Source organism: Equus asinus, chromosome 3 (assembly GCF_041296235.1).
Source record: "Equus asinus isolate D_3611 breed Donkey chromosome 3, EquAss-T2T_v2, whole genome shotgun sequence".
NCBI classification, from domain to species: Eukaryota; Metazoa; Chordata; class Mammalia; order Perissodactyla; family Equidae; genus Equus; species Equus asinus.
Window position 1 is genome coordinate 154,086,095 of NC_091792.1, and position 13,602 is coordinate 154,099,696.

General features: G+C 41.1%; 2 long non-coding RNA genes across 2 annotated transcripts in view; both read right to left on the reverse strand.

Moving 5' to 3' along the window:
• Nucleotides 1–4,174: 4,174 nt before the first annotated feature.
• LOC139045000 (uncharacterized) lies at nt 4,175–6,522 on the reverse strand. Its single transcript, XR_011502492.1, has 3 exons — nt 6,389–6,522; nt 5,428–5,511; nt 4,175–4,394 (listed from the first exon to the last, which is right to left on the reverse strand). It is a non-coding gene; the product is annotated as an uncharacterized lncRNA (long non-coding RNA).
• Nucleotides 6,523–12,306: 5,784 nt separating this feature from the next.
• Nucleotides 12,307–13,602, reverse strand: part of LOC123284795 (uncharacterized) — a 79,712-nt gene continuing 78,416 nt past the window's right edge. Inside the window, exon 3 of the long non-coding RNA XR_011502493.1 lies at nt 12,307–12,416. This is a non-coding gene — a long non-coding RNA (uncharacterized lncRNA). The remainder of the gene's footprint in view (nt 12,417–13,602) is intronic.

The following is a 13,602-nucleotide window of genomic DNA, read 5'->3' on the forward strand; positions in this document are numbered from 1 at the left end:
CTTCGGGCATCAGGATGGGGCGCTGATAAGATGCCTGTCCAAGGTCCTCAAAAGGAATGGGGAGCACTGGGGAGGGAGATCAGAGAAAAACTCTGCAAAGGAGCTAAAGAAGTGAGAAAGATTTTAAAAGAATCTCTTTTCTTGCATAAAAGGTGACAGACTCTACCAGAAGGAGTCATTTGCATCATAAAACACTAGCAGAAATGAACTAGGCTGAGCAACAGGTGCTGTGGGGCTTGCAGTCAGCAGAGGTGCTCACACATTTTAATAAGCTCCAGGTTTGAGCCTGTGTCTGGATGCACTGGAGTCAGCGTGAATGTGGCAGTCAGGGAAAACTCCTCCTGCACAGAATCTTGGGCAGTGGGTTCCATAGTGGTCTTCAGCCTGGGGACCTCACCTGTATGGAGGCTGTAACTTCTCGTTGGGTGACCAAAACAAGGCAGTCTGACCCCTCTTCCTCCCGTCTCTCTTGGTTAAAATTGGGGTGAGAACATCCATCTCCGAGTTCTTGTGAAAATTAAGTATGATAATGAACGCAAAGGGTCTGCTAAATAGTAGGTTCTCAAGGTGAGCCTCGCTGCCCCTCCCCGATATGAAAAATTAAAAAGTCACTTTAACATTGGAACACTCAGAGTGGACTCCTCGAGGATTATGAATTCTATTAATATTTGTCTCTCAAATAAAAGAACAATTGGGGGGAAAATTGCATCCAGCCAAATCCATTTGAAATGGATGAGAGTTGAGCAGTAAATAATGAAGAAGAATGTAGACAGATCCAGAAAGGGACTTGGACCATTTTGCCACTAATAGGTGCCACAGACAGTTCATTACTGATAAATGTAGAATAATGATGTCCTTAATGAGTCTTTTCACGCACAAATTCATCATAAAACAAGAGGATGAGGTACAACAAAAAGTCTCTGAATAGCATTCATGCAGCGTGGAAAGCAAGGATAATTTCACATCCCAAAGAGAGCTACAGATTTAACAAAGCCTTCTGAGATTTTCTTCACTGCGTTTATAGGCAGAATCCCAACTAAACAACTTTTCTTCTAATATCTCAAAGGTAAATTTCAACCTGCCACACAGTTTGGGGCATCTGGAAGAACCCAAGAGAGGAAGATCTGTAGTCTTGTGCTTAAATGCTTCTGTGGTCCCTTATTATTTATTTGACCTTGAGCCATTTCTATCTGTGCCCTAGACTTTCTCAGTGGTAGCATGAAGACATAACACCTTTGCCGTGTGCCTCATACTTGGATGGTGTTATAGGTGGAATTGCATTCCTTACAAAATTCATCTGTTGGTACTCTAACCCACAAAACCTCAGGATGTGACCACATTTGGAGACACGGTCTTTAAAGAGGTAACTGAGTTCAAATAGGTCATTGGGGTGGGCCCTAATCAAGTAGGATGAGTGTCCTTATAACAGGAGGAGATTAGGACACAGATACACACAGAGGGAAGACCAAGTGACACAGCAAGAAGGACACAGCAAGAAGATGGCCATCTACAAGCTAAGGAGAGAGACCTCAGAAGAAACCAACCCTACCCACATTGTGCTCTTGGACTTCCAGCCTCCAAAACTGTGAGAAAATAAATTCCCCTTGTTTAAGCCACCCAGCACATGGCACTTTGTTGCGGCAGCCCTAGGAAACTAATACAGTTGGAATGCTCAAAAAATTACGTGATAACTTTTGTGCACCTACTCCTTAAACGGCACTTCACTGCCTTTTTTGGCAGCTACAGATGAGGAAGTCAGACACGGATGTGTGGAAGCGCTTTTTGAGTTAATAGTGCAAAACATGATAAACACTTTAGAGCATATGTCCACTATGTTCTCCTGCCTTCTATATATATTTCACTGAAAATTCTTTTTGTGCAATGTTCCAAATAGTGGACTCTGCAAAAGTGATGGAACCAAATCAAGCTGACCTAATTTCAGATCAATTCTACTTAACACCTGTAGCGGGCAGACTTGTAAGAGGCTCCCCAAATTCCCATCCCTTGGTGTATGTGCCCTGGACAATCTCTGATGCTTGAGAGTGAGTGGGACTGTGAATGTGATATAAGTTAAATGGTTAGATTAGGTTACATTATACGGTAAAGGTGATGGAATAGTCACTCCCGTAATAATGCTAAATTGTATTTAAGACTCCATCTTAGCAGACTGAGAGAAGAGATTGCCCTGATGGTTTTGAAGAGAAAGCTGTCATGTTGCGAAAGAGCCATAGGACCAGGCTCTGAGGTTGGCCTCTAGGAGCTGAAAACAGCCTTTGGCCGACAGCCAACAACAAAACCCAAGGAGCTGAATTCTTCCAACAGCCTGAATCAGTTTGGAAGAAGACCCACGCCTCAGACGAGATCACAGCTGTGGTTTTGATTTCAACCTGATCTGACCTGAAACCCTGAGTCGAGGACTGACTAACCCAGCCCCAGACTTCTGGCCCCAGGAAAACCTGAGATAACAAATGTGTGTTATTTTAAGCTGCTAAGTTAGTGGTAAATGTGCTGGCAGAAATAGAAAACCAATGCAAGGCCAAAATGCTGATTCTACGCCCGATTTACACAGCACACACGCGCAGACACCCTCTCACACACATACACGCAGACACTCTTTTTAGGAAACTGTGTCTTAATTAGCGTCCTGTCTTACTACATGCTTTTCCTTCTTCTTTGGTAGAGAATCAGAAAATTTGATTAAAGAAAGGAAAACTTCTTTTCAAGCCTGAGGACAGCTTAAATAACTGGACAGGCTGGATTATAGAATGTCCTCAAGGAAATGGACATTTGTCACCAGCAGAGGTTTCCTATCAAGCGATCAAAGGCCAGCCAGGCAGTCCATGGGAAACTTGATTTTGTAAGTAGAAAAGAGTAAAGATGAATATTAATCCTAGCTCTGGCATTTGCCATTCAAGCCTGGCAAAAGTTTTTAATCTAATCCAAGTTTTCTCGTCTGTAAAATGGAAACAATGCCCACTTCATGAGATTTTTTTTGAGATATAATCATGTAACTTAACATTCACCATTTTTAAATATACAATTCAGTGATTTTACACATAGTTATAAAATTGTGCAACTATCATCATTATCTAATTCCAGAACATTTTCGTCACCCCAAAAAGAATCTCCATACCCATTAGCAATCACTCTCCGTCCCCTCCCTTAGTCCCTGGCAAACACGAATCTACTTTCATTCTCAATGGATTTACCTCTTCTTGACATTTTATATAAAAGAATTAAACAATATGTAGCCATTTGTGTTGGGTTTCTTTCACTTAGCATAACATTTTCAAGGTTCATCCATGTTGTAACCTCATAAGATTTTTGTGATTAAAAAAAATGCCTCGATCTTGCGCTTGGCTCGCTTTGAGTCATCAGTAAATCAGTAAATGTCAATATCTTATTATTAATAAGGTGAATATTATAGAATTATGGACAACTAGCTTTCGAAGGCTGTAGAGATCCTTTCAACCTATCATTCCATGCAATGTAGACATCCCCAATCACAACCTCTTTGGCTGAGTATCCTTCAATTTTTTCTTGAAAACCTCCAGGCACTCGGAGCTCATTATTGAGAAAGACAGATGTTCCCCACGGCTGCAACATTCTGACTGTTGAAAAATTCATCCTTACATTGAAATAAAACCTGCCTCCTAGCAAGATTTACTAATTAGTCCTTGTTATGGGCTGTGTTGTGTCCCCCCCAAAAAGATATGTTGAACTCCCAACACTCAGTACTTCACAATGTTACCCTACTTGAAAATAGTCTTTGCAGATGTAGTCAGTTAAGATGAGGTCGTTAGAGTGGGCCATAATCCAATAGGACTGACATCCGTATAAAAAGGGAAATTTGAGGACAGATAGACACTGAGAGAGAGTGCCATGGGAAGATGAAGATCAGAGCAATGCTTCGGCAAGCCAAGGAGTACCAAAGATTGTGAACAAACACTAGAAGCTAAGAGAGAGACCTGGAGTAGACTCTCCTTCACAGCCCTCGGAAGGACCCCTCCTAATCTCAGACTTCTGCTTTCAAGAACTGAGAGTCAACAAATGAGTTTGTCACTTTGCTACAGCAGCCCCAGAAAATAAATATAGTCCTGGTTTTTTGCTCAGGTGCCAACAGGTTGCCTCTTTCTTCACTTGATGACCTTTCAAGTATTTGAGGGCAGCCCACCTGTTCCATCCCGAGGGCTCTTCTTCTCCAGAGTAACAGTCGTGTTCTTCCAGCTGTGAGACCGCCACCCTGCCGCAATCTCCTGCTCTTCTCTGGCTGTGCACTGGCTTAGAAATCAGTGCAAGTTCTCAGAATGCTTATTGAGCCTTGAGCAGTAAATCTTCTTAATATGTAAAATATTCTCCTTTGCTATTTTGTTTGAATTGTTGGGGTCTACACTCTGCGTAGGAAGAATTCATATTATTTAGCACCTGCTGGAATTTGAGCAAACTCAATGAATAAGGGTGGCAGAGGCAAAGTGGGGCTGCCCAGAGTGGAGTTTCCTCCAAAAATATCCCCAATATTGTCCACCATTCTTACTTCTCTCATCCCAGTCAGGCCACCATAATTTCACACCTAGACTTCTGCGACAACCTCTTAACTGCTCTTCCTAACCCCATTCTTGTCCACCTTAGCGTCCATCCTCCACCCTACAGGCAGAGCAATCTTTGTAAAGCACACATTAGATTAGGAATTAAGATCTTTGAGTGCATTTTCACTATAATTAGACTAAAATCCTTACCTTGGTCTACACGGCCCCACAGGATACAGTCCCTGCCACTCTCTCCAATCTCATCTTCTGTCATTCTCCCCCATTCACCAGGATACCTTCTCTATTCCTAAACACACAAGGTCATTCCCACCTCTGAATACTTATCTCTGATCTTTCTTTGTCTTTTTTGTTTTTTAAGGTATGCTTTCTTTTTTTGATGAGGAGGATTGGCCCTGAGCTAACATGTGTTGCCAATCTTGCCAATCTTCCTCTTCCCCACTCCCCAAAGCCTCAGTACATAGTTGTATATCCTAGTTGTAGATCATTCTAGTTCTTCTATGTGGGATGCCACCTCAGCATGGCTTGAGAAGCTATGCTAGCTCCACGCCCAGGATCTGGACCAGCAAACGCCGTGCCACTGAAGCAGAGTGCGTGAACTTAACCACTATGACACAAGGACCCCCCTAATATTCCTTTTTCATGGAACACTTCCCTCCCTCTCCATCTTCACATCTTTATGGCTACCATTCTCACCATTGAGGCCTCAATTCAAATGTCCTATCCCTAGAGAGGCCTCTCACTTGGTCATACTAACTAAAGTAGTGACCCCATCCCATATCACTCTACCCCAGGACCCTGAGGGGTGTGTATATGTGTGTGTGTGTACATGAGTGTGCCTGCCCAGGATTTCCCATTTTCCAAAATTGTCTGACATACTTACATGTTTATTATTGATTTCATTGATGACTCTATTCCCAGCATTTAGAAGAGTGCCTGGCATAAATAGTTGCTCATTAAATATGTGCTGAAAGAAAGAATGAACATATGGATAAATGAGAGTTAGTAGAAAAAGGAATTGGGAGATGAGGTCAGCCTTGGAGCAGGACCACCTCTGAATTGTGCGCAAAACTGTTGTGCCAATGAAGTGTAGCAAATGTTCTTGGAGGAAAGTTACAGTTGGAAACCCGTTCAACGAGGTGGACTCCTCTCTCATATGCTATGATATCCTCTTCTCCCACTTTCAAGTTCTCAGGTACTAACCTGAGGGGCTAAGAATAAGGAATCTGGTATGAAACAAACCAGTTCAGAGACTTGAGGGGTCCAAATCCACAAGCGCGGGGCATGGGGTGGAGCACTTCCCTTACTCTGAACATCCTGCCAGGACCCAGGTGGGGTCTTAAACATGTCACATGAGGAAGATGAGAAATTCAGAGTTACTATTTTCCAGGCTTTCCAGGAGTTCCTGAAGATTATAAGTTTTGCCTGCAAACCATTGACAATCCATCTGAGCCTCTTTGGAAGAAATCTGCCAGACAGGGGGTGTTTGTTAAAGGAGGCACAGACAGTCCCTGAACAGAGAGCCAAGGGTCTGGCCCAGGGCAGCCCAGCCTCGAACAAATCAGCTCCCAATGAGCCGCCTGAGCGGGAAGTGGCTCACGGCAGGCCACCTTATGCTCCACACCATCTGGCTCCCTGCACGCCCTTCCTTGCTGAGTTTTAATTTCCGAACCAGACGCACTGCTACAATTATACTTTACTTCCTTTTATGCATCCTGCTGTGGAAACACAGAAGCTTCTGGTAATTAAACGTCTACTTTGTGAACGGTGAGGAAGTTTCTGCACTTAACCATTACTTTATTTGCTGGAGATACAGCAGGGGAAAAATCCCAAGATTTTCGCACCTTAGATAGATCCCAGGTCACCAGGACGCTGACCCATTGACTCTGGAAGCAAATCTGTAATGCGAGAAAGGGGATATTGGAGTTTGATGAAGTCCCGGCCTGGTCTTTTATGAGCCGTGTGCCTTTGAGCCCTCTTTCTGTTCCAGGAGCCAGTTTTCTTCTGTTTCCCCACCCATGAAAGGAGTAAATCACATAAGATAGAGATAAATTTCAGTAGGATAAAAGATGCCAATCTGTTTTGTTGACATGCATTCCAAGCACCACCCTTTGTTTCTTTAAGCATATGTCGCCATCTGACCCAGCTGCTCCTGTGAAGCCCAGAGATGAGTTCTATCCAGGATGCACACCCTTAAAAATATAAGTCCAGTGTTGAAAAATCAAAGGATTTCACATATGTTTTTGGTAATTTCCAGTTTATCCTGAAAAGTTGTGAGATCTGATAATGTGCAAGACGCATGCTTACCTAGCAACATTCACCTGAAGCTGCGGCACACCTTTAGCAGAGATCCTGTGGACCAGTAGTTTCTCAAAGTTTAAAGTGCATGTTAATCACCTGGGCATCTTGCTTAAATACAGATTCTTATTCAATGGATCTGGGGCCCCAGATAGTGTGTTTGTAACAATCGCCCAAGATGTGGATGCAGGTGGGAGTGAAGCCCGTTTTGAGTAGCGAGGGTTTGGACTCCGGAGTGCCCTGCACCTCTCCCTTTTTCTTCCCCTCCCTGTCGTCTTCCAACCCTGATGCCAAACAACAGGTGCCATTTATCATTACACTCGCTCTATTGTCCTTTTTATATTAGGGATATATTTTTCTACACCTGGCCCACTTCACTCATTTGTCATCTGACAAACTAAGAATACATTTGAATATTTAGCCCAACTTTAAAGGGTTTTTGGTAACCCCAGCCTGGTTGAATCAGTCAAAGTCATTCCAGGAAGAAAAGTGTCATCAACTACTTTTAGTGGAGGGAATTTAGGTCGCACAGGTAATGGAGAAACTGATAGTGAGTTAGCCCAGAGTTAACAACAGCACACACCATTGAGCCCTGGAGTGGCAAGGGCAAATGGGGGAGGCAGTGTCACCAGAGTCCAGGGCTCAGCGTCCCCAGGCAGATGCTGGGAGCTCGACGAGCCTTTTGGGCAGAAGCTGGAGTCATAGAGAAGATGCAGTTGCTCACAAAGGACGCTGCTTGAGGCAGACAGGAAGGGTGAGAGGTGCCCTGGCTTCTCTCTTTCACCAGGACATAGTCTCCACTAGTCCCTCATGTCGGAAGAACCAAGCCGGAAGCCAGCTGACAAGGGAGCTTGAAAAACGCAGCCAGCAAGGGACAGCATCTACTCCCATACAAAGCAGAAAAGAAGTAAATTTAGACCTGAAGACAGAGAAACCAGGTCTGGCACTCCGCCCTTGGGTATATCCTCACTGTTGTCAATCAGAAGGAAGGTCTTGAACCAGATTTCCAAACAGCCAAAATGTTTTTTCCGTATTTCCTTAAAAATGAAAGGAAAAAAATCATACCACCTTTCAGTATCTACACATTATTCTCATTATTTTTTTTGCAATACCCTTGAACAGTTGGAAAGATCACTTGCTTAGGCATGAGGAGAGCTGTGGCTCTGGTCTAAACATTGCCATATGATGATTTTTTTTTTTTTTTGAGGTACAAAAAGCTGTAGATATTTAAGTATACAACTTGTTTGCGTGGAGATAAGCATACACTAGTGAAACCATTATCTCAATCAATGCCATAAACTTACCCATCACCTCCAAAAGTTTCCTCCAGACCCCTTTGGTTTTTCGTTTGGTTCTGTTTTTCCTTTTGTGGTGACTGTGCTTAATATAGATCTACCATCTTAGCAAATTTTTATGTCTACGCTACAGCACTGTTAATCATACGTCCTATTCTGTATAGTAAATCTCCAGAACTTATTTCCCTTGCATAACTGAAACTTTGCACCATTTTACTAACATCTTCCCCTTTTCCCCTCCCCACAGCTCAGGGCAACCACCTGGCAACTATTGTGTGCTTCTGTGAGTTTGACTATGTTTGCATGGTTTGACTAGAGTCCACGTATAAGTGGATCATGCAGTATTTGTATTTCTGTGTCTGACTCATTCCACTTAGCATGATGTCCTCTAGATCCATCTATGTTGTTGCAAATGGTGACATACACATTTTTTTTAAGGCTGAATAATATTACTTTGTACGTATATGTCACATTTTCTATATCCGTTCATCTTTCGATGGACGTTTAGGTTGTTTCCATATCTTGACTATTGTGAACAATTCTGCAGTGAACATGGGAGTGCAGATATCTCTTCAAGATCCAGATTTAAATTCCTTTGAATAATATCCAGAGGTGGGATTGCTGGAGCAAATGGTAAAGAATTGTCATATGATTATTGTGACCTTGGTAAATTGATATGACCAATTGGCTTCCACATACTTACTTGTTAAGTGGTAATAATAATGCTTCTCTACTTTATAAGACATTTGTAAATAGAAAAATAACATTAAAAAGCATTGATCCATTCAATGTGTAATTAATGAATTCCAAGCACCATGGTTTCTAAGGTTGGAGGGTGTCTCCAGTAAGAAGCTCTCCTGAAACCCCAATCTCCATTAGGCATAATGTTAAAGGCCTTATATATGCTTTCAAAGTCCCTGAGTTCCCCATTGTGTTGTTCAGGGTCCTCTTAGGAGACAGAAACCACATCAGTAATCGAACAGGGGAAATTAAATGTAAAGAATCATTAGTTTGAAACAAGGGATTGATGACTAAGGGACACCTATTTCATAGCACTTATAACACATAGTATTGAGTACCCATCTTGCCATCAGTCTGGGAGTTTCTTGAGAGCAGGAACTGTGTCTCCAGTTAATATGTTTAACCCTAGAACTTGAGGTATCTCCAGACCTAAGTACAATATTTGACTCCCAGTGACTGCTGAACGATTGTTGAGGAAATGAATGTACGGGAACTTAAAGTCCAAGGGGACATAGAGCTTCAAACTATTACAATAGGTAGCTACACATGCTTTAGAGCAGTTCCAGACAAAGATCCACGAGAGAAAGCTGGAGAGGTGGGAAGAAACATCACAGAGAGAGCAGCAGCAACACACACGAGAGGGATGAGAGAGCGATGCATATTCTGGAACCAACTGGTTATCCATATTTTCTAAAGCATGAGTGTTTTGTTGTTGTTGTTTTCTTTTTGGAGAAAGATTAGCCCTGAGCTAACATCTGCCTCCAATCCTCCTCTTTTTGCTGATGAAGCCTGGCCCTGAGCTAACATCCGTGCCCATCTTCCTCTGCTTTATATGTGGGACGCCTACCACCGCATGGCTTGACAAGCGGTGCCATGTCCACACCCGGGATCCCAACCAGCGAACCCTGGGCCGCCGAAGCAGAACATGCGCACTCAACTGCTGCACAACCAGGCTGGCCCCTAAAGCATGAGTTTTGAAGGAGAAGATAGCAGAATATGAAGTTGGCGAGAGAAGGCAGGAGCTGTGCCATGAGAAGGAGTTTGGATCTTGTCCACTATAAGGGGAGCCATTGAAGAGTTCCGTCAGGGGCTGTGACAGGATAGGCGATATGTGGGAACAGATCATCCTACACTCTGTGAGGGGTGCTGTGATTGACTGGAAAGGGCTGCACTTGGGAAGTAAAATTGGTTGCATTTTATGTATACAGACACAAGTATTCAATCAAAGAAAACCAGCTCAAAAACAAAAAGGGAAGAGAGAATTGTAAGTGCTTGCTGTTAGGAATTCTACATGGTTAATTCAAATATGATAAACAGTCCTGGACACAGTTCCATATTTCTTAAAAGCTGTGTGGCCAAAAGAATCAAACACTGAAAACGTACTTTTGAACTCTTTTCAAAGGAACAACCACCAAAGGATAACGGCCTGGAGCTCAAATTGACCAAAAGATAGGGTACTTCAAGTGCTTTTGGTCAGTGGGGGCTTTGAAATAAAAGCTTAAGTTCGCTATATGGGAATTTCGACAAAGTCATACAAAATAGAACTTTCCTTCTATTTCCTTTACTCTTTACCTTAATTCATACGTGACACATCAAATGTACCAGAACCAATGCTATTTTAAATAAAATTTCTTTAGGTTCTTGAATTTAGCAAGTTGGCAATTCATCTAACCCAACCGAGCCTTAGTTTTCTCATCTATAAAAGCAGCACAAATGTTCTCTTTTCATGGATTATATAATATTCCTGTTAAAAGTGATTTTTCTTTAAGAAACTAATTTTGCGAAAAGTGTCTATAAAAAGCACAAGTTTTTACCTTTTATGTACTGTCAATTTGTCCTTAGGGGGTCATAATTTAATGGAATCCTAGGGTAGCATCCCCCTGCTATAGAGTGGAAACAGTGGATTTTCCCACACACCATTGGTTTACTTAAGTAAAAATGGATAAATAGGGCCTATCCATGTAATAGAGAAGCATTTACTATAGAAAAAGATTGAGTTTCTTGAGTATGGCATGCTGAGAAAGACAAACCCCCTCTATCTTTGGGAACTAGTCATTTATTTAGCTCTACCTAATTAAAATCAAGTTTCTAAAGCTAGAATGCCTCATAAATTTTACTATGTAACAAACATATAGCTTTATTTATTGTTTAATTAAATTAACTATAACTTGATATTTGCATTCATATCCATCATCCTTTGAAGCGTCTTGGTGCTTCCGTTGATATCAAAGTTCATCTCAGTGAGCAACAATTGCCTGATCAGTAGAAAAGGTGAGAAGCGGGAACATTCAATTCCGATGGCTGATGTGAGGACTGAGACCATGACCATGAAGTGCTTATGGTGAGCCTTGCATGTGGTATTTGAGAAATAGACAGTGCCTGCTAATACTGTTTTCATTTTAATCGTGTTCTTTTGCTGCTATTGATGAAAGCTCCTAGAACATTGTGTAGCACACAGGAGTAATTGATCGATAATTTGAAATTACCTTATCTTGCTTTAAATGATGCATGATAAATGATTTATGAGTTGAAGGTGGAGAAGAGGACATTAAGACATAATACTCCACATCCTGATATACCTTCGCTAAATAAAAGTGGTTAAATTAATGTCTGTTACGACCCTCTTAAAAAGTAAATTATATGGATCACCAAGTTATGTATACATAATGGAGCAATTCAAACCACACAGGAGTTTCAAATGGCCGCTTCCTCCTTGTCTTCTATACTTGATTTTCTTTTTGTAAGAGGAACTTCCATTTAAAGGTTGTCAATAGAACTTCTGTTTTTAGTAAAGCAGATAGAAATGTCAGTTGGAGTAAATGGTGTTCACTCAAGGAAGGACCCCAGGGTGACTCTTTACTTTTGAGAATATGAGGCAGTTAGGCATCCACACTTCTAGAGAAATATTATTAATGTGATTTTTTTTTTCTGAGAAAGCATCTTTTTTTGTACAGCTTAAAGACTGCTGGAGAGAAGGGTGGGAAACAATTTCTCTAGAGTCTACAGGCCTCTTGAAAGTAAAAGGAAAGAGAGAGAATGCCTGCTATATAGTAAGAGCTCAAAAGTGCGTTGAATAAACTAACAAATGAATGAATTCTGATCTTTTCTCCTATTTTTTTGAGCTTCAAGAGAACTACTTATAGACATTGCTATTGGAGTCTGGAGAAATAGTTTCTGTTATAAACTTTTGGAAAAAGAAAATTGGTACAATGTTTAGGAAAGCTGGTTTGCAGCATAGAGTAAATGCTTTTCAAATGCCTTCACCCACTACAGTTAAAGTGAACTAGTTTTGTGTGGATGGACACTGTCACTGCGAAAAACTAGAAATACAGGAAAAATACTTTTTGAAAAGAAAATCTATTTGAAGACAGCTATTTGAACTATTGAAGCCCAAAGTCCATACAGGTGACCACAATGCTTGGCATTACCTTTCACCTTAATGGATCCTCCATTTCTCAAGAACAGTTGACAGGCTAATAAGCAGAGGAGAGCTTCCAGCGTCCTCATGGGGCTGTGACAGGAGAGTCCTGGAACACATCTAAAGTTAAAGAAAAAATGCCATTCAGTTGGAATTCCAAGTGGCTATGCCCAGGACAAGCGTCCAGACCTCATGAAGACTGAATCCCAAGCTCCAAGAGGAGGCTAAGAAGACACGGTGAGGAAATGTAATGTGCTATCCTGGATGGGATAGCGGGACAGAAAAAGACAGCAGGTAAAAGTTGAAGGTATCAGTATTGGTTTATTACTTGTAACAAACTACCATACTAATTTAAGATATTAATAATAGAGGAAACTGTGTGTGGGGTATATGGAAAGTCTATGTACTATCTTCTCAATTTCTGTTAATCTAACATTGTTTTTAAAATATCAATAAAAAACAAAGACATTACATTATATATAAATAGATGAAATACTCTAATTAAAAACAGAAATTGTCACACTGGGGGCCGGCCCCGTGGCCCAGTGGTTAGGTTCACATGCTCTGTCTCGGTGGCCCAGGGTTTTGCTGGTTCAGATCCTGGGCACGAACATGGCACCACTCATCAGGCCACGCTGAGGGGGCGTCCCACACAGCACAACCAGAAAGACTACAACTAGAATACACAACCATGTACTAGGGGGACTTGGGGAGAAGAAGAAGGGAAAAAAAGGAGAAGATTGGCAACAGATGTTAGCTCAGGCGCCAAGCTTTAAAAAAAAAAAAAAGAAAACAAACTGTCATAATGCATCAAAAAAATTAAAAACAAACAAAAATCCCCAAAACTTTGTGTAACATAAAAGAGACACATTGTAAATACAAAGACATAAAGAAATTGGAATTAAATGAATGTAAAGAGTATGCCATGGAAACACTAATCAAAAGAAGGCTGACAAATATTAATATCAGAATAATACAGTTAAAATTTGTCTTTTTAAATATCAAAAATTTTAAATACTATTTTAAGATGTCAAAATAATGATATTTAATGGGTAAAGCTATAAGAGAGAAAGAGAGACATTTTATTATTTAAGAACTGTCAACCCATTAGGATTATATAGAACTTCTAATTGATTTTTTCCTCTAATAACATAGCTCCAAATGCATAGAGCAAATATTGACAAATTTAAGAGAAAAAGACAAATGTTCAATTATTGTGGAAATTTTGTCACACCCTTCTTAGTCACTGACAGAACAAGGCAATGACAAAATCAGAGAAAAAATTGGAAAGGACATTGAAGATTAA